This window comes from Triturus cristatus, chromosome 11 (assembly GCF_964204655.1).
Source record: "Triturus cristatus chromosome 11, aTriCri1.1, whole genome shotgun sequence".
Taxonomy (NCBI): Eukaryota; Metazoa; Chordata; class Amphibia; order Caudata; family Salamandridae; genus Triturus; species Triturus cristatus.
The window spans coordinates 1,110,374,385-1,110,393,883 of NC_140594.1; the positions used below are offsets into that span (position 1 = coordinate 1,110,374,385).

General features: G+C 44.0%; 1 protein-coding gene across 1 annotated transcript in view; it reads right to left on the reverse strand.

The window, feature by feature from the left end:
- Window positions 1-19,499, reverse strand: part of VWA5B2 (von Willebrand factor A domain containing 5B2) — a 334,472-nt gene that overhangs the window by 214,081 nt on the left and 100,892 nt on the right. The window lies entirely within an intron of this gene.

The window sequence follows — 19,499 nt, forward strand, 5'->3', positions numbered from 1 at the left end:
ATTGACTGCGGGAATGTTGGGAATATCAGACTTGGAGTAATAATGTTCATGATGATGGCAGTGATGGAGGCCCTGTGGTAGTTGGTGCTCATGGTTTTGGCAGCCGTGAAAACTCATTTGGGCTTGTGGTTGTCCTTGGTGGTGACAATGGGTGTGCGTGTAGTTCATTGAGGTGACCGTGGACGTGCCTTGTTTGGAGCAGTTGGTGTTCATGCTGGTGACACTCAAGGTGCCTTAGGAAGTGCAGTGGGTGTCCTTGTTGCTGAGTTTGGCGTTGTGTGTGTTGGAGGTGTCTGTGTTGGAGGTGTTTGTGTTGGAGGTGCCTGTGATGGAGGTGCCTGTGGTGGAGGTGCCTGTGGTGGAGGTGTCAGTGTTGGAGGTGTCTGTGTTGGAGGTGCCTGTGTTGGAGGTGTCAGTGTTGGAGGTGTCTGTGTTGGAGGTGTGTGTGGTGGAGGTGTCTGTGTTGGAGGTGTCTGTGTTGGAAGTGTCTGTGGTGGAGGTGTCCGTGGTGGAGGTGTCCGTGGTGGAGGTGTCTGTGTTGGAGGTGCGTGTGTTGGAAGTATCTGTGTTGGAGGTGTTTGTGGTGGAGGTGCCTGTGGTGGAGGTGCCTGTGTTGGAGGTGTCTGTGTTGGAGGTGTCTGTGTTGGAGGTGCCTGTGTTGGAGGTGCCTCTGTTGGAGGTGTCTGTGGTGGAGGTGTCAGTGTTGGAGATGTCAGTGTTGGAGGTGCCTGTGGTGGAGGTGCCTGTGGTGGAGGTTTCTGTGGTGGAGGTGTCTGTGGTGAAGGTGTCAGTGTTGGAGATGTCAGTGTTGGAGGTGCCTGTGGTGGAGGTGTCCGTGGTGGAGGTGTCTGTGTTGGAGGTGCCTGTGTTGGAGGTGCCACTGTTGGAGGTGTTGTGGTGGAGGTGCCTGTGGTGGAGGTGCCTGTGTTGGAGGTGTCTGTGTTGGAGGTGCTTGTGTTGGAGGTGCCTGTGGTGGAGGTGTCTGTGGTGGAGGTGTCAGTGTTGGAGATGTCAGTGTTGGAGGTGCCTGTGGTGGAGGTGTCCATGGTGGAGGTGTCTGTGTTGGAGGTGCCTGTGTTGGAGGTATCTGTGTTGGAGTGTTTGTGGTGGAGGTGCCTGTGGTGGAGGTGCCTGTGTTGGAGGTGAGTGTGGTGGAGGTGGCTGTGGTGGAGGTGTCAGTGTTGGAGGTGCCTGTGGTGGAGGTGCCTGTGGTGGAGGTGCCTGTGGTGGAGGTGTCTGTGTTGGAGGTGCCTGTGGTGGAGGTGTCTGTGGTGGAGGTGTCAGTGTTGGAGGTGTCAGTGTTGGAGGTGCCTGTGGTGGAGGTGCCTGTGGTGGAGGTGTCTGTGGTGGAGCTGTCTGTGGTGGAGGTGTCTGTTTGGAGGTGCCTGTGGTGGAGGTGCCTGTGTCAGAGGTGTCTGTATCGAAGGTGTCTGTGTCAGATGTGTCTGTATCGAAGGTGTCTGTGTCAGATGTGTCTGTGGCGGAGGTGTCTGTGTCGGAGGTGTCTGTGTTGGAGGTGTCTGTGGTGGAGGTGTCAGTGTTGGAGATGTCAGTGTTGGAGGTGCCTGTGGTGGAGGTGTCCATGGTGGAGGTGTCTGTGTTGGAGGTGCCTGTGTTGGAGGTATCTGTGTTGGAGGTGTCTGTAGTGAAGGTGTCTGTGGTGGAGGTGTCTGTGGTGGAGGTGTCAGTGTTGGAGGTGTCTGTGTTGGAGGTGTCAGTGTTGGGGGTGCCTGTGGGGGAGGTGTCTGTGGTGGAGGTGTCAGTGTTGGAGGTGTCAGTGTTGGAGTTGTCAGTGTTGGAGGAGCCTGTGGTGGAGGTGTCTGTGTTGGAGGTGTCTGTGGTGGAGGTGCCTGTGGTGGAGGTGTCTGTGGTGGAGCTGTCTGTGGTGTAGGTGTCTGTTTGGAGGTGCCTGTGGTGGAGGTGCCTGTGTCGGAGGTGTCTGTGTCGAAGGTGTCTGTGTCAGATGTGTCTGTGGCGGAGGTGTCTGTGTCGGAGGTGTCTGTGTTGGAGGTGTCAGTGTTGGAGGTGTCTGTGGTGAAGGTGTCTGTGGTGGAGGTGTCAGTGTTGGAGGTGTCTGTGTTGGAGGTGCCTGTGTTGGAGGTGTCTGTGGTGAAGGTGTCTGTGTAGGAGGCGCCTGTGTCGGAGGTGCCTGTGTCGAAGCTGTCTGTGTTGGAGGTGCCTGTGTTGGAGGTGCCTGTGGTGGAGGTGCCTGTGATGGAGGTGTCTGTGGAGGTGCCTGTGGTGGAGGTGTCTGTGGTGGAGGTGTCAGAGTTGGAGATGTCAGTGTTGGAGGTGCCTGTGGTGGAGGTGCCTGTGGTGGAGGTGTCTGTGGAGAAGGTGTCAGTGTTGGAGGTGCCTGTGGTGGAGGTGTCTGTGGTGGAGGTGTCTGTGGTGGAGGTTCCTGTGGTGGAGGTGCCTGTGGTGGAGGTGTCAGTGTTGGAGGTGTCAGTGTTGGAGGTGCCTGTGTTGAAGGTGCCTGTGTTGGAGGTGTCTGTGGTGGAGGTGTCAGTGTTGGAGGTGCCTGTGGTGGAGGTGCCTGTGGTGGAGGTGTCTGTGGTGGAGCTGTCTGTGGTGGAGGTGTCTGTTTGGAGGTGCCTGTGGTGGAGGTGTCTGTGTTGGAGGTGTCTGTGTCGGAGGTGTCTGTGTCGGAGGTGTCTGTGGTGGAGGTGTCAGTGTTGGAGGTGCCTGTGTTGGAGGTGCCTGTGGTGGAGGTGTCTGTGTCGGAGGTGCCTGTGTCGGAGGTGGTCGAAGGTGTCTGTGTCGGAGGTGTCTGTGTTGGAGGTGCCTGTGTTGGAGGTGCCTGTGTTGGAGGTGCCTGTGATGGAGGTGTCTGTGGAGGTGTCTGTGGTGGAGGTGTCAGTGTCGGAGGTGCCTGTCTCAGAGGTGCCTGTGATGGAGGTGTCTGTGTCGGAGGTGTCTGTGTCAGAGGTGCCTGTGGTGGAGGTGTCTGAGGTGGAGGTGTCTCTGGTGGAGGTGTCTGTGGTGGAGGTATCTGTGGTGGAGGTTCCTGTGGTGGAGGTGTCTGTGTCAAAGGTGTCTGTGTCAAAGGTGCCTGTGTTGGAGGTGTCTGTGTTGGAGGTGTCTGTGTTGTAGGGGCCTGTGTTGGAGGTGTCTGTGTTGGAGGTGTCTGTGTTGTAGGGGCCTGTGGTGAAGGTGCCTGTGGCGGAGGTGTCTGTTTTGGTGATCATGGTGATGAAAATGGAGGACTCAGAGTTAGAGTAGACACAACAGGGCACCTTACAGAGTCTAAATGATCCTGTTGGTCTCCAGCTCGGGCAGTTTCTGCTGTGATGTCAGCCATCACCGACCTTCTCTAAAGCCGGCCTCAAGTGTGGCATTTTGAGTGTGTTCAGAAGGCTTTTTGTCCACGGAAGCTTGAGTGGAGGAGCAAGAGGGACAGATCCAGCCGGGAGGCCATTTGTGCGTCTGTCTTACGTGGATCATGTCTACCACACCCCCTTACACACACTGGCCTTTAACTCGAGACACAAAGAAGGGATTCACAAAGAAAGATATGCTTTTATAAGAATTGAATACAGAACTGTTTTTGTTTTAAAACAGATGCTAACTTATACAAACTCAGAGGACATTCACCAAGACGTGATTAAGACACCCCTTTTGCAGTAATATCACGTTTGTGTGACATTCCTCTGTGTTAGAGGGTGCCTCTCTCGCTTTTTGTCGAGTGTTTCCTCGTGGGTTCTTGTGACGTTTGGCCCCAGGAGGCGGCACCAATTATGTATAAAGATTTCAAACGACCAATACATGCAGTGCATTTGCCACAGCCGTCATTTGGTAAATGAGTGACCCATTCTACACTGGCCTTGGGAGGGCGCTATTCAGGGCAAAACCCTTCTCAAATCATAAAAAAATCAGTGTGTTTCAGGTTCGGATTGTCACATAGGCCGGTGTGTTAAAAGGTCATTAAGTGTGATGACAAAGTATCAATATATGTTTATTGGGAAAAATACATATGGTCTGGGGGCAAATGCTGAATGGAACTCTGTGGGTTAAATGTGCTGTCGTTTTTATTTGTGCGACCCCTTTTTAAAAGTGCCATAAAGGAAACATGGACTAGGGTTGAATGATTCGGCAACTGTGCACTGACAGTACTGGTACAGTGCCGTAAATCCCCACCGAGTGCAGCCTCCCCCACCCCGGGGTATTATGAGGCCCTTACGCCGACATTGCATCACTTTTTGTGGCGCTTTAGCGGCGTAAAGAATGTGCCACACTGCGCCATATATACAAAGTGACGCATCTAGGCAGATGCGTCTCTTTGTAAACCACTGCGCTACATTCTAACTGCAACATGTATAATGTGTGCAGGGTGGGCGTTCCAGCGCAGAAAATGTTTGTAGAAGTGTCGCAAAGAAATCTATGAGATTTCACTTCGACACTTCTACGGCCTTACTGCGTCAAATCCTTGCGCCTGATTAAAGCAGGCGTAAGGGGTGACACAGGCCTTTCCACATGGGGCTTGCCCCATGTGAAATGACACATGCTGGAGTTGCCTCTGTTTCCAGACACACTCCAGCAATGCGCTATTTTTGCGCCGACAGATATGCCAGGATTCCTGACGTATCTGTCAATCCTGGCGACATGGAGCGCCGTAGAGTAAATACAGCGCATCCATGGTGTAACAAGGAGGGTGCACCGAAAAGTGTTGCACCGCTGTTTTACCGCACCGATGTAACACTTTTCATAAATGAGGCCCATAGGATTTTGCTTAGAATTGAGATTAGCCACAGAAATTAGTGTTTGTGTACCCATTTCTGCTTTTTCCCTCACACTTTGGCAGGTTTTTACCTTTTCTTAACTTGATTAAGAATTGTGAATGGTGTAATTTCGCACAGGGTGTTACTGCAACACTAGTAATCTCAAATGAGAAGGAAACATGACTTTTCACCCAATTTGTAATTACGACAAAACTCCTGATTATGGTGTTATTGTCAACGTGCCTTTAGAACCAGTTCTAAGCACATTACACCCTCTGGGTCTGCTTCCAGAGGCCCTACCCAGCTGCAGCAGGGATTTGGCACAACACCTTGTTGTGTGCCTTCCTTGGCACCTGGGGCCTGCTCCACTTAACAGGCTTTTTCATGTATTTTTGCATATTAACACTGTTGGTAAAACAGGGTGTTGATAAGTTATTCAATTTCATCATAACTTAGGAAATACATTTTTCTATGTTTTGTATATTCGAGAATCATGTTGCTCATTCACTGTGACTTTTAAATTCTTGAAGTAAATTTGATTGGGTCAGGTGTGGACTTGCACCCAATTTAGATCTCTTTGGTGATTAATGGGGTAATAAAGTTCACATTCATTTTTGTGCCTATTTTGAGTGCAGTATTGCCCAGTTTTTCATATTTCACACCCTGGTGAACCTAGTGGTATGGTGTGAGCTAAAACTGGAGTTAGCACATCTTAACCGTGACTTGCTTTAGGGGTTAGTGTTAACACTGGTGCAATTTTGCCCTTTTAGCACTACTACCAAGGTCCTACAGAAACCCTGTTACATTCCTGCACACAATTCTCGTTCTGTCAATCAACGCAGCATTACCCTAGTTTTAGTTTTTTCAGCACAATGTTTAGGGAATTGTGTGGTAACAACCTCATCACAAATTTTCTGCATGTTTGTGGTACCTCCCTTTTGCTGGTGGTAGCCCGTCCCCATAATTCTCAACTTAAATCTTGGTTAATAGCAGTGGTGTGCACTAACCGAGTTACCGCACATTTTTGTCGTTAACGTGGCACCTTATTTTTAATACGTTTATTCTAGCCTATAGAAATCATATCAACCATTTTTACTCCTGCTGTTAGTAGGAGATCGAGTAGGTCTCTGTCTTGTTGAGTGTCTGCATCTGTCCTAATAAATGCAGTTACCAGGGTGGCAAACTCCGTTTTAAGAGTACAACCTAGCATGTTATTTAAAAAGGCGAAGATCTATGACCCATATGAGGACAGTGGGTGGGGGACAGCCAAAATAGGCAAATGATAACACAACTTACACAGCCAACGTGGGCGACCCTGTAACAACAAGCGATGTAGAGTGCATGTTACTTGTTATATGTATGTGATATGTTATATGTTATATGTCATATGTTGTGGGGGGAAAAAACAAAATATTAATAAAAATCTACTGAAATAAAAAAAAAAGAAAGAAATCACATCAACGTCTCAGATAATTATATTATTGCAGTAATAAATCCGCAAACATTATATTATACAGTACCCAATTAATATTTTCTATCACATAATCAGTAGTTATTTTATATGACCTCATTTAATTTTTATTCTTGAATTATATCCTCCTCATGACAAATATTAACATCTTTAGTATTCATTAAACATTCATCAATTGTTAGGACTCGTACCCTTATTTAGACTTGATTCATCACCTACAAGCTCTGTCGTCATTGTGCGCCCTACCAGGCATCTGAAAATTACACTCTACAACAGTGGTTCCCAACCTGTGCTCCGGGGACCACTGGGGTCCACGAAGCCTCCTCAGGGGGTCTGCGACTACTTAGAAAATAATTAATATTATTAGACTAATAGAGAGTATATAAATAATAAAGCTAAATGTGCAATTGAACATTTTAAAAGTACTGGAAATTTGAAGGAATTTGAAATTCTAGGGTAAATATTAAATTAGTGTCCTCAGATTGACTCGTGCGAGCAGTGCAGGAGCATCAAATAGAATATAGTATGGACGATAAGTGGCCTTAATTGAATTTAGAAAAGCTAAAAACTTTCTATTAAAATTAAAATTTAGATTTTTTTAAAATGTATACGTGTTTATGAATTAATTAAAATGTGTCCTCATTTGTGTATTAGTTTGATAAATGCTTTTTTCTACATTTTTTGTGTATTGTTTTACGTTTCAAATCCTTAACAATGCTTAGGCCGGGGTCCCCGGCTTCCAGTAATGACGTGTGGGGGGTCCCCAAATTCCAGTAATGACTCAGTGTGGGTCCCCGGATTCCAATAATGATTTGGTGGGGGTTCCCAGGTTCCAGTAGTGATTTAGTGGGGGGTCCCCAGAAGTCAAAAGGTTGAGAACCACTGCTCTACAGCGTTTCCTCTTCCAATCCACACCAGCTACATGTGCTTTTCTTATTCTGAATCCCCAGCCGCCGCCAGTGATCGCGGGAGCAGGCGCTTGATTAACACGAGAGGCTGAACAGGCCAAAAATGATTGCCTCTTTTGTGACACATATCGGCTTATATCAATCATGGTGGTTCCTATAGCAACTACATTGCTATGTATCTGTTATTTATCGAAAACATATTGCATGCGCTCTTGTGCATACAGCACTGATTCACACAAGTTATACTGGTCTGCACGCAATACATTGATTTCTATACAATAATATTGATCTTTTACCGCAATATGTTGGATAATGCATAGTCAAGCCTTTTGTTTGAGAAATCATGTGGTTTAAGGTGTCTGGTTTTAAAACAAAGAACATTGGTTTATGTTCCCAATATGTGTGCTTAAATCAACTTAAAAAAACATGGGTGGAATGTTTGCCCACTTTGCCACAAGACAAGACATATGCTGATTGGACCTGCTCCTGCTCCAATAGGAACACTCCAGCCTGAGCTGCTAGTTCAGATGCTCTCTGATTGGAGCACAAGCAACCCTTGATGCCTTGTAGCCTTGTTGGGGTTCATCAGTGAGGTGAGGGTTGAGTCCCAAGGTGCAGGGAGCATGAAGAGCAGGTGTGGGCATCACCTAGGGTCTTACTTAGAAGAAGAACAAGTGATGGGTGTAAGGCTTGAATTTCAAGAGAGGTAGTTACTTGGCCCGCATTCCAGTCCAGCTTTCTTTCCAACCATGCCACTCACACTAGGGACCAGGCATATGCTAATCTGACTTGGTACCACTGAAAGATCTGGGGCTGCTTGTGTTCTGGTTCAGAAGGGACACGGCCTGGCCGTTCGGACTGAATAGGTCCTACAGGAGCACGACCAACGCTAATTTATATATGGTTGATCTCTGTCTTGACTGGCACAATGAGCAAACAAACAATGGTCTGGAATGTGGCCCAGATTAATTACCAGTGGCAGAGATTCATTGAGGCATCCATCCATCACTTCTCTACTTCACTTAATGATGCACCCATTTGGTATATTGATGTACATAAATACTGGGGATTATCAATATCGGAAATGGTGATCACGCACAACATATCGGCTTTTAGGCATGCTCAACTGATGTGCCCTCACATGCATTGTTCACATGCATAACACATTTTAAACTACTGCTGTGCTTATGCAGTGTACATGTTCACATCCAATAAACATTGGTCTGTTCTTATAATGTACACGTTGCATGCACAGCATACCAATTTGAACGTATATTAGACTGCCTTGCATGACTATCATACTGGTGCACATGTCTAACATACTGATTCACTTACATAACACATTGGTTCACCCTCATGATGCACTCATTTGTAATACAATATACAGCTATATATTGGTATAAATGTTCCCTCCTATCTGTCTGCAAGTGTTACATGCAGATTTTGATGCATGATGGATGTGTTCCGATTCATAACATGCTGGTTTGCATTCATGCAATTCTACTTTGCATGCATCACATAGTGGTTTTCCATGCATTACCTGCTAGTTTTCATACATGCTATACTGATTTGTATGCATTATGTACTGTTAGACATGCATAATTGTATAGTTCCCATGCATAACACATTGGGTTGCAAGAAGAATACACTTGCTTCTGAAAACAACGCACTATTTGTCTAAGCAACCCCGACTTGTTGTATGCACAACATACTGCTACATATCTTTGGTGTGCCCATTAGCATTTCCGGTGAGAACGGAAGTGTTAGAAGTGGTCCACGGTGGGGGGAGGGGTGGTGTCAGACTGTGTTAGGTGTGAAAATTGATATCTCATTTGGAATGGGGGGTATCTATGCTGTACGATGGAGACTGACTACATCTGAGGTGAAGAAGTTGGTGTTTATTGTTTAACATTTGGAACACAAGGGGTTATAGTTAAGGTTCAACTCAGGATACAGTACAAGCAAATTAGGGTACTTGTCTTTTTAAAGACATGTTTGCCACTGCCTTTAAGTTACTGTGATTTAGAATGTGTTGTATGTATCTTGGGTGCTGCAGGAGTATGACCCATTTCCCTATTAAATGATACACTATTCCAAGTAAATTCCTGAATGATTATTGGTATTTCCTTTTATTGGTTTCAATACTAGAGTGCTTCAGCTGACACCTGTTTCGCTTTACGGATGAACTTTTCCAAGGCTCTATAAAAGTTTCTATCAGTAGAAAAGCCATCAGGAATAACAAGCGCGCTTGCCCACAGTCCATAAAGATAGTCACATTGCTGTGTCGGTCACCTAGCAGTGAAAGGCATGATCAGATGAATGCGTGGCATGAGCTGGGATGATGTGCTAATGTTCAAGGCATAATTACGTTTGAAAAGACATTGTAATATCATTGCAGACTTCATTTTGTAGTACATAAAGTAGCACCACGGTTATTCTTATTACTTATTACAAAACGCAATTCACAAACCCATGGGTCTAAATCTCCACCCCTACCTCTCCTATCTTCTTGGGAGATCTCCACACGATTGCTTACTACCTAGTAGTAAACATCAGAGGGACTGAGCGAGTGGCTGGAAAATGGAGAATACTTACTACAAAATAAAAGGGGTCTAGGGAGGGGAAAGGAGGGGTTTAGGGAGGGGCATGCTAATACAAACACCACCCACAAAAGAGTAACACCATTGCTATTTACAAACCACACTTTTAAAGTTTCTACAGCTCAAAAGTTCACAAAACAGTTGTAAATGTATTCAATCCCAGCCTTGGATTAAGTCTAGCACCACACATGGCCACTCACAGGTACTGCAATATCATACAAAATAATAGAGGCACGGACTTAAAATAATACCCATATAGAATAACGTTAAAATATTGAATTTAACTTTAATTATCTACTGGCGGTCGCCAGTAGATAGTTATAGTTACAACCTAGTTTCCGTAGGAAATCTCAAAATTCTATTTTGAATAACTTTTGCGCCGGTTGACGAATCCTCGCGAAATTTTCAAAACTAATGGGGCGCTCCGCTCAGCTCCTACCCTGAAAGTCTCAGGGTGATTCGTCAAGCAGGGGCCGAGAAAAAAGGGGGGTCCCAAAACGCGTTTTCCCCATGTTATTTTCCATAGGACCTTTAGACACAGCTACAGCCCGAACGGCTGAACAGAATTACGTGAAATTTGGCAGAGAGGTAGCCATAAGGTCAAGGAAGTGCCTTTTGCAGGTCTGGTGTAAATCTGTTCAGTATTTCCTGAGAAAATAGCATTTAAAAGCATATCAATATCTATACGCGCGCACCGTGCGAGCACTGAGCAAGCCCTGTGCGCGCACCGTGCCGTGCGCGAGCGCAATTGTGATTGGTTGTTAGATGTCGGTAAACATTCGAATCGGTCGAAACCAGGAAATGTCGGCCGCCATTTTGTCTCTCGCAGTCTGAGGGGGTGAAAAAAAAAGGTGGAGAACGTGAAAAGGGGGCAGAGTGGACAGTTACTGACCCCCTAGCCTTGGTCAGGGGGTCACAGAAGGACCCCCAAGGGAGGAAAAAACAATCTTTTTTATATTTTAAAAATCGCGAGGTGCGCGCACCCTTTGTGCAAGGCACGAACTGCGAACCGTGGGTGCTCGGTGCGGGATGTATGACGTTACAACGCACACTATTACAACGCATGCACTTACAACGCATTTTTTACAACGCATGATCCATTACAACGCATGACATTACAACGCATGACACTACAACGCATTTTTAAAAAATACCTTTACAACGCACTACCATTACAACGCATACTACCTTTACAACGCATACCATTACAACGCATAATATTAAATTACATTTAAGGTAAGTATTAGATAGTATAGGGGTAAAAATTACTATTCTAACTCCAGGGGGTGCAACAGTAGGGTAAGTGTTGGATAGTATAGGGGTAAAAATTACTATTCTAACTCCAGGGGGTGCATCAGTAGGGTAAGTGTTGGATAGTATAGGGGTAAAAATTACTTTTCTAACTCCAGGGGGTGCAACAGTAGGGTAAGTGTTGGATAGTGTAGGGGTAAAAATTACTATTCTAACTCCAGGGGGTGCAACAGTAGGGAAAGTGTTGGATAGTGTAGGGGTAAAAATTACTATTCTAACTCCAGGGGGTGCAACAGTAGGGTAAGTGTTGGATAGTGTAGGGGTAAAAATTACTATTCTAACTCCAGGGGGTGCATCAGTAGAGTAAGTGTTGGATAGTATAGGGGTAAAAATTACTATTCTAACTCCAGGGGGTGCATCAGTAGGGTAAGTGTTGGATAGTATAGGGGTAAAAATTACTATTCTAACTCCAGGGGGTGCATCAGTAGGGTAAGTGTTGGATAGTATAGGGGTAAAAATTACTATTCTAACTCCAGGGGGTGCATCAGTAGGGTAAGTGTTGGATAGTATAGGGGTAAAAATTACTATTCTAACTCCAGGGGGTGCATCAGTAGGGTAAGTGTTGGATAGTATAGGGGTAAAAATTACTATTCTAACTCCAGGGGGTGCATCAGTAGGGTAAGTGTTGGATAGTATAGGGGTAAAAATTACTATTCTAACTCCAGGGGGTGCATCAGTAGGGTAAGTGTTGGATAGTATAGGGGTAAAAATTACTATTCTAACTCCAGGGGGTGCATCAGTAGGGTAAGTGTTGGATAGTATAGGGGTAAAAATTACTATTCTAACTCCAGGGGGTGCATCAGTAGGGTAAGTGTTGGATAGTATAGGGGTAAAAATTACTATTCTAACTCCAGGGGGTGCATCAGTAGGGTAAGTGTTGGATAGTATAGGGGTAAAAATTACTATTCTAACTCCAGGGGGTGCATCAGTAGGGTAAGTGTTGGATAGTATAGGGGTAAAAATTACTATTCTAACTCCAGGGGGTGCATCAGTAGGGTAAGTGTTGGATAGTATAGTGTAATATTATGCGTTGTAATGGTATGCGTTGTAATGGTAGTATGCGTTGTAATGGAATGCGTTGTAAAGGTAGTTTTTAAAAATGCGTTGTAGTGTCATGCGTTGTAATATCATGCGTTGTAATGGATTATGCGTTGTAAAAAATGCGTTGTAATGGTAGTGCGTTGTAAAAGTTGCGTTGTAAAGGTTGTTCCCCTCGGTGCGCGATGGGCACCGTGTGCCCACAGCGCGCGCACGTTGCGCGAAGCGCACTGTGCGTGCAGGGTGCGCGCACCTCGCGATTTTTAAAAAAAATAAAAATTTCACGGTGCACGCACGGTGAAAAACCTGAAAAATTTTTTTTTTATAAATACATAACTTAGCATTTAAAAAACCGTACAAATTCACTGAAAAAAACCATAGGTTTCACACATGTCATAGTTAGCTGGACATTTCACTCGTAAAAAACCAATGAAATTCCCCCGTTATAGTTACTGCAGGCAACTATAACTCACGCGACCGCAATCCTCTGCTGATGACGTCAGATATTACATCACTGATGACTAATGTGTCTTTATGAAAAATAAATATTTGTAATATATGTATAGCTAAAGATTAATGGAAGAAGACATGGGTAAATAAGTGTCTAAATACAGTGATGTAATATCTGACGTCATCAGCAGAGGATTGTGGTCGCGTGAGTTATAGTTGCCTGCAGTAACTATAACGGGGGAATTTCATTGGTTTTTTACGAGTGAAATGTCCAGCTAACTATAACATGTGTGAAACCTATGGTTTTTTAAGTGAATTTGCAAGGTTTTTTAAATGCTAATTCGTAACTATAACGTGTGTGAAACCTATGGTTTTTTCAGTGAATATATATATATATATATATATATATATATATATATATATATATATATATATATATATATCAAACACAAGTGAAAAATAACGCGGCACTCCTCTCGACGATTAAGATGTTAGTTTAATCTCAGATAGTAACCCTCCCTACGCGTTTCGAACCGTAGTTCCTGGTCACGGTAGATGGTAACAATCTACCGTGACCAGGAACTACGGTTCGAAACGCGTAGGGAGGGTTACTATCTGAGATTAAACTAACATCTTAATCGTCGAGAGGAGTGCCGCGTTATTTTTCACTTGTGTTTGATAAAATACCGGGATCGTGTCCTGATCTCGACGTGTGCACCAGCTGGTAAGGTGCTCCTTCCGTGCAGGACAATTGTGTGCAAAATATATATATATATATATATAGCAATCTCCTCTCACAAACAGCAAGGGATGACGACTCCGTGTACTGGCCATAAATCGCTTTATTTTGGACAGCTGATAAGACGCGTTTCGCCTGTCCAGCAGGCTTGTTCACCAACAGTTTTATCGCTTGTGTGTCGGCCATTTTAAACACAGTGTATACAGAAACAAGTCACATGATGTGACTACCACCAAAGTGTATTAGACAAAAGACTGGTAGTTTTTTAACAGAAATGCACTCGCGTTTTTGGTTCTACTTACAAAATAGTTAAAATACAAATTCTAATTCATTGCTAGCCACAATGAAACGATAAAAAAATATATATATATATATAAGTATATCAAATGCTATAACCCATGCAGGTACTTCATTCTCGAGCAATTCGTCACTTGCACGGTCTATTGTATTTTTTCAAAATCTCTAACAGCAAACTTTATCATTCCTCCAGCAAACACTCCTTGTAATACGATAGGAGCCTATTATTTAACCCAAGTGGGTATCTTTCAATTAATATTCGTAAAAAGTTCCACAACATTTTATAGCGGTTGCATTCTCCCCGAATAACGCTCAAGGGGGCCATTACTAATCTCAGCCTTAATGCGTCTTTTTTAACAGTGCACAACAACTGTGACTAAAAATAAAAAAATGTATATTATAATGACAATAAAAATATGTAAAATAAAAAAAATAAAAAAACTATTTAAACCTAAGCAAATAAAAACAGAAATTCAGAGGTGGTTAGCAGTTGTTCTCTTGTACTCCTAATGTTCTCTCATTTTCAGCATACCAATACAGGATTCAAAGATGTGTAATTAAATCCTCTTCCATATTTAACCCCATAGGGGGTTCGTGTGTTTAATTCCAGAATATAACAGGACTCAAGTCTCCTTAACTTTTTTTCTCGATTGCCCCCTCGAATACTTAATGGGATACAGTCAACCACAAAATAAGTTAGACCTTGTGGATTTTTATCATGATGTGATTCGAAATGGCGCGCCACTGGGTACGTCCTATCTCCATTGCGTATAGCTCTCAAGTGTAGTAACACTCTCTTATGGGCAGGATGAATCGTGCTACCCACGTACCTCAAGCCACATGGGCATTGAAGGACGTAGACAGCATATTCTGTCTTACAAGAAAAGAAACCCTTGATCTTTTTCTCTCGTTTAGAAAGACCCAAAGTGTATGATTGCATGTTCTTCCCATAGCCACAGGCCTTGCATTTTGTGCACTTAATAAAGCCTGGTTTTCTTTTCAGCCATGTTTGTCTATGGCTACTTTGCTGACTTTGTGGCATCATATTACTAACCAAACATTGCTTCAAAGAGCGTGCTTTGCGGAATGTAATGGATGGTCGCTTTTGAACTAACTTCCCTAGTAGTGGATCATTACGTATCAGATGCCAGTGTTTATTAAGTATACTCCTGACCTGACCATGCTGACGGTTAAAGGAAGTGATCATTCTCACTTGATTGATTTGTGACTTTGTACGTTTTATTTTGCTCTGACTTTCATTAAACAGAATATCCTCTCTGCTTCTTAATCTAGCTTTTCTTATGGATGTTTGCACATTTTCTTTTGTATATCCCCGGGCTTGAAAACGGGAGTCTAAATTTACTAGTTCTGTCTCCAAAATTTCTTTGGCACTACAATTCCGAATAGTTCTTAAACATTCTCCGTAAGGTATACTCCTTATCAGATTTTTCGGGTGGAAACTAGTTGCATGGAGCAACGTGTTTCCTGCTGTTGGTTTTCTGTAAAGTCTGGAGTGTAATTTGGAATCCTTGACATATATCGTTAGATCTAGGAAATCGACTGAGCTGCTGCTGATGGTACTAGTAAATTTCAAGTTTAAAGTATTAACCTGTAATTTTTTAATAAAACTTCGAACAGAATCCTCAGTACCTTTCCATACGACGAAAAGATCGTCGATATATCGACTCCAATGTAGTATATTCTCTTCCCATTCTGATTGAAATTCAACTCGGACCACCTGCTCCTCCCACCAGCCCATATGCAAATTCGCATAGCTGGGGGCGAAGCAGGTGCCCATCGCTGTTCCACATACTTGATTATAAAGTTCATTGTTGAAGAGAAAGTAGTTGTTTTTCAAACACACATAAACCATAGAAAGTAACATTTGTGTATGTGCCCATAATTTAATAGGACGTTCACTTAGAAAGTGTTTAATCGCTTTTAAACCGTCCTCATGTTTGAAGCTGGTATATAATGTGGTAACATCAATAGTGACCAGCAGCAGATCTTTCTCCCAAGGAAGGTCATAAATCTTTTTCAAAAAATCCCCTGAATCTTGAATAAAAGAGGGAAGCAGTTTCACAAATGGGCAAATAAAAGAATCAACATACTTAGAAGTATTCTCTAATGCCCTCCTATTGCTGATATTATAGGGCGGCCTGGCGGGTTTTCTCTATTTTTGTGCACCTTAGGGATTAAATAAAATACCGGTGTTACCGGATTAAAGATTTTCAAAAATTGCAATTCTGTATGTGTCATTAATCCCTGATTGTACCATTGCTGAAGGTGCTCATTGTATATTTTGAAACTGTTTTGCATCATTGTGTCTGTGATTTTCACATAATTAGTGCGATTGTTAAGTTGCTTATGGGCCTCATTGAGATATTTGGTTTTATCCCAGAGAACAACATTCCCACCCTTATCCGCATTTCTCACAATACAATTCCCTTGTGCTGTTAATTTGGAAATCAATGCAGAATAATCTTTTTCATGCTGGGTGAACTTTTTATGTTTAACACTCGTGCATTTTTCAAGGTTCTTCAAATCATTAACAACTAGCTCATTAAATATGTCCACAGAGTCTCTAGCACTCATTGGTAAGAATCTGGAATTAAGGCGAAAATCGGTTGGTGCCATCCCGCCAATATCAACTTCCTGTTCCCTTGCTACTTCGAATGCTTGACTATTTGTCAAAGGACTCTCCTCATCTTGCCCCACTAACTCAGACTCGCTTGGAATGTCCAAACTTGCACCTATCGGACTGTCCATACATTTTAGATCCAACAGTAAATCCATATCTGCTACCAACAGACTGTCTGTTTGGGCAGGAATGATTGGTAGTGCGGCGGCTGTACCGAAGCAAGGAGAAGAGAAGTCTTTGAGTCCGCCACCCCCCATATTGTGGATTGAGGAGGAGCTGAATCAGCAAGCACCCTTCGGAATTCTTTGGAAGCATAACCGGAATCGTCCGCGGCAGAGTCGGAGGACCCACGCAGGCCGATAAAAGGTTGCAGGTAGGAGACGCCCGATTTAACTTTACAGGAAGCGGGGAAGCCAGTATTGTATACTTTAAACCTCTACAAGTATTTTACGGGAGAGAGACTGGTGGTTTCTGGCCAAGGCATTCAAGCCACGTAATATTTTTGGAGAATACGATGTCAGCTGCTGAATTAAAAGAGAGAGAGGAGGCAGCACTATCGATTTTTAGTGACAGCAGCATACCTGTGAAGAAAACAGGAACTAGCAGCAACAATGAGAAAATCTCGATGTGATGGCGCGACTGAGACGCCTAGAAAAACTAAAACGAAGTGAGTTATCAAAATGGAGGGAGTCGAAATCATTGCAAAGATACCTGGAAGTTAAACGTATTCCACGAGGGCTACGGATCCTTGTAGCTCCCACATATGAAGATCCAAACCCAAACATGCTACGTGAATGGGCGGAAAACAACCAGGATTCTTCGCGCAGAATGCTCGCAATCCTGGTGAAATATGCAGATATCGACAGGCAGAAAATACTGGAAGAAATATCTCAAATTACTGAAATGCTTGAAAAAGAATCTGATCAAGAACCGATTCTAAAATTCACCAAGGATATGATGGAACGCCTTAAGAAATTGGAACTAACGATTAAAGATAGAAAAGCACAGAAGTTCCTTAGAGACAAAAATGATTACGAACGGGGCCAGATCTATACTTTTGCCAAGAAATTTGAATCTCTAAGAAGGCAAAGAATGAATTCAAAAACACAGATCGGGCCTGAGATGCAATCAGACTTAAGTAGCGTACAGAGCTCAGAAATTGATACGGACCTGGAGGAAGGGCAAAACCGACAGGGGACTGTAGTAGCTCCATCAATTTATTTATTTATTTATTTATGTTACTTATAAAGCGCTAACAATCATCCCGAGGGATATCACGGCGCTGCGATTGCTACAGTAAGGATGCAGTGGGAAAGGTAGGTATATTTAGTCATAGTCAGGGAAAAGGAAGGTTTTTAGTTGTTTCCTGAATGCCAGGTGATCCTCTATAAGTCGAAGGGCCACGGGAAGTTCATTCCACTTCCTTGCGGCAACGTATGAAAAGGCTTGTTCACCCATTCTGGCTTTCTTTACCCGGGGTATGCTGGCCAGCGCCGCGGTTTGTGAACGGAGGTATCTAGTGGGAATGTAGAACCGGATCCTGTTTCTAAGGATAAGGGGGCCTGTCTCGTGAAGTGCTCTATGAGTGATGCACAACATTTTAAAAGTTGCTCTTTGCTTCATCGGAAGCCAGTGTAGATCTCGCAGACAGTTTGTGGCCGAGTCAAATTTCCTTTTCATGCAGATAGCCTTGGCTGCTGCGTTCTGAAGTATTTGTAGCTTGGTGAAAAGGTACTCCGCCATGCCAACGAACAGAGAGTTTCCATAATCCAGCCTGCTCATCAAGAGAGACTGAATTAGGATCCTTCTGCATTCTAATGGAATCCAAGGAAAGACTCTTTTAAGCATCTTCAGAATCGCAAAGCCTTTGCCGCATATAGCGGCTACATGAGCTTTCATGGAAAGGGATGTGTCGATTGTAATCCCAAGGTTCCTTGCTGTTAATGTAGGGGCGGGGGGGATGCCCAGTGCTTCAGGCCACCAGGTGTCATTCCACAGTTGCGTGTGGCCTCCAAACAGCAATATCTCTGATTTATCTGCATTCAGCTTGAGGTAGTGCTTATGCATCCATTCAGCCAAATCAGAGAGACAGCTCATAAGTCTGTCCTTGGAATTGGTCTTCTCATCCAGGACTACCGTAAGTTGGGTGTCATCCGCATAGGAGCAGATTTCAACACCCCATTTTCTGCCAATTCCGGCCAAGGAAGATACGAAAACGTTAAACAGAGTAGGGCTTAGCGAGGCCCCCTGCGGGACCCCATATTTGATGGTCCAGGGGGGGGATGAGAACTTGCCCAAATGCACCGATTGGGATCTTTCCAATAGGAAGGACCGCAGTCATCCCAATGCTCTGTCCCTAATGCCTCTGGTGGCTAGTGTCTCCAGGAGCAAATTGTGTGGGACGGTATCGAATGCCGCCGAGAGGTCCAACAGGATTAGGGCAACTGTTTTCCCCTGGTCCACAAGCATTCTGATGTTGTCAAGCACGGCCAGGAGAGTTGTTTCCGTACTATTGTTGGCCCTAAAACCTGTTTGCGTGCTGTCTAGTAAATTATTAGTCTCGAGAAAACTGACCAGTTTTCTATTGACCAGTTTCTCCAGGACTTTCGACAAGTAGGGAAGCTGGGAGATAGGTCTATAATTGGCCGGATTGTTAATATCTAGGCCTGCTTTTTTTAAAAGGGGGGTGACTATGGCATTCTTCCAACTGCATGGAAATTCTGCTACTTCTAGCGAGTGATTCAGCACTTGAGTTACTGCAGGGCAAATGAAGGGAATAATTTGTCGGAAAATATGATGGGGGCAAGGGTCCAAGGGAGAGCCAGATGTAATTTCTAGCATTGTTTTGCCCACTTCCTCTTCGGAAAATGGACCAAAGCTAGTGCAAAGGACTTGGGAAGTGTGTGGCTCATGATCTATAAGGGGTCCCGCCTCAGAATTAGGGAAGGAAGAATAGATCTTGTCTATCTTTTCACAAAAGAAGTTGCTCATTTTGTCGCAACTAATTTGTGAAGGAATCAAGTCAGATGATAGACTAGACGGGCTACATAGCTCCTTGACTATTTTAAAGAGCTCTTTGGAGGAGTCTTTGTTCTCTAGGATCCTATGGGAGAAGTAGTCCTTTTTTGCCTTCCTGATGGCTGTGGTATAGTGCGACAGTGCTTTTTTATACATTGACCTATTCTCTTGGGATTTTGTTAGCCTCCATTTATGCTCAAGCTTGGTGCATTTCCTTTTAAGTATCTTTAATTCCTGGCCGTACCATTTTTCTGACTTAGTACGGCTGGGTTTAGGATTCCGACGCTGTCGAGAGCAATGCTCAAGAG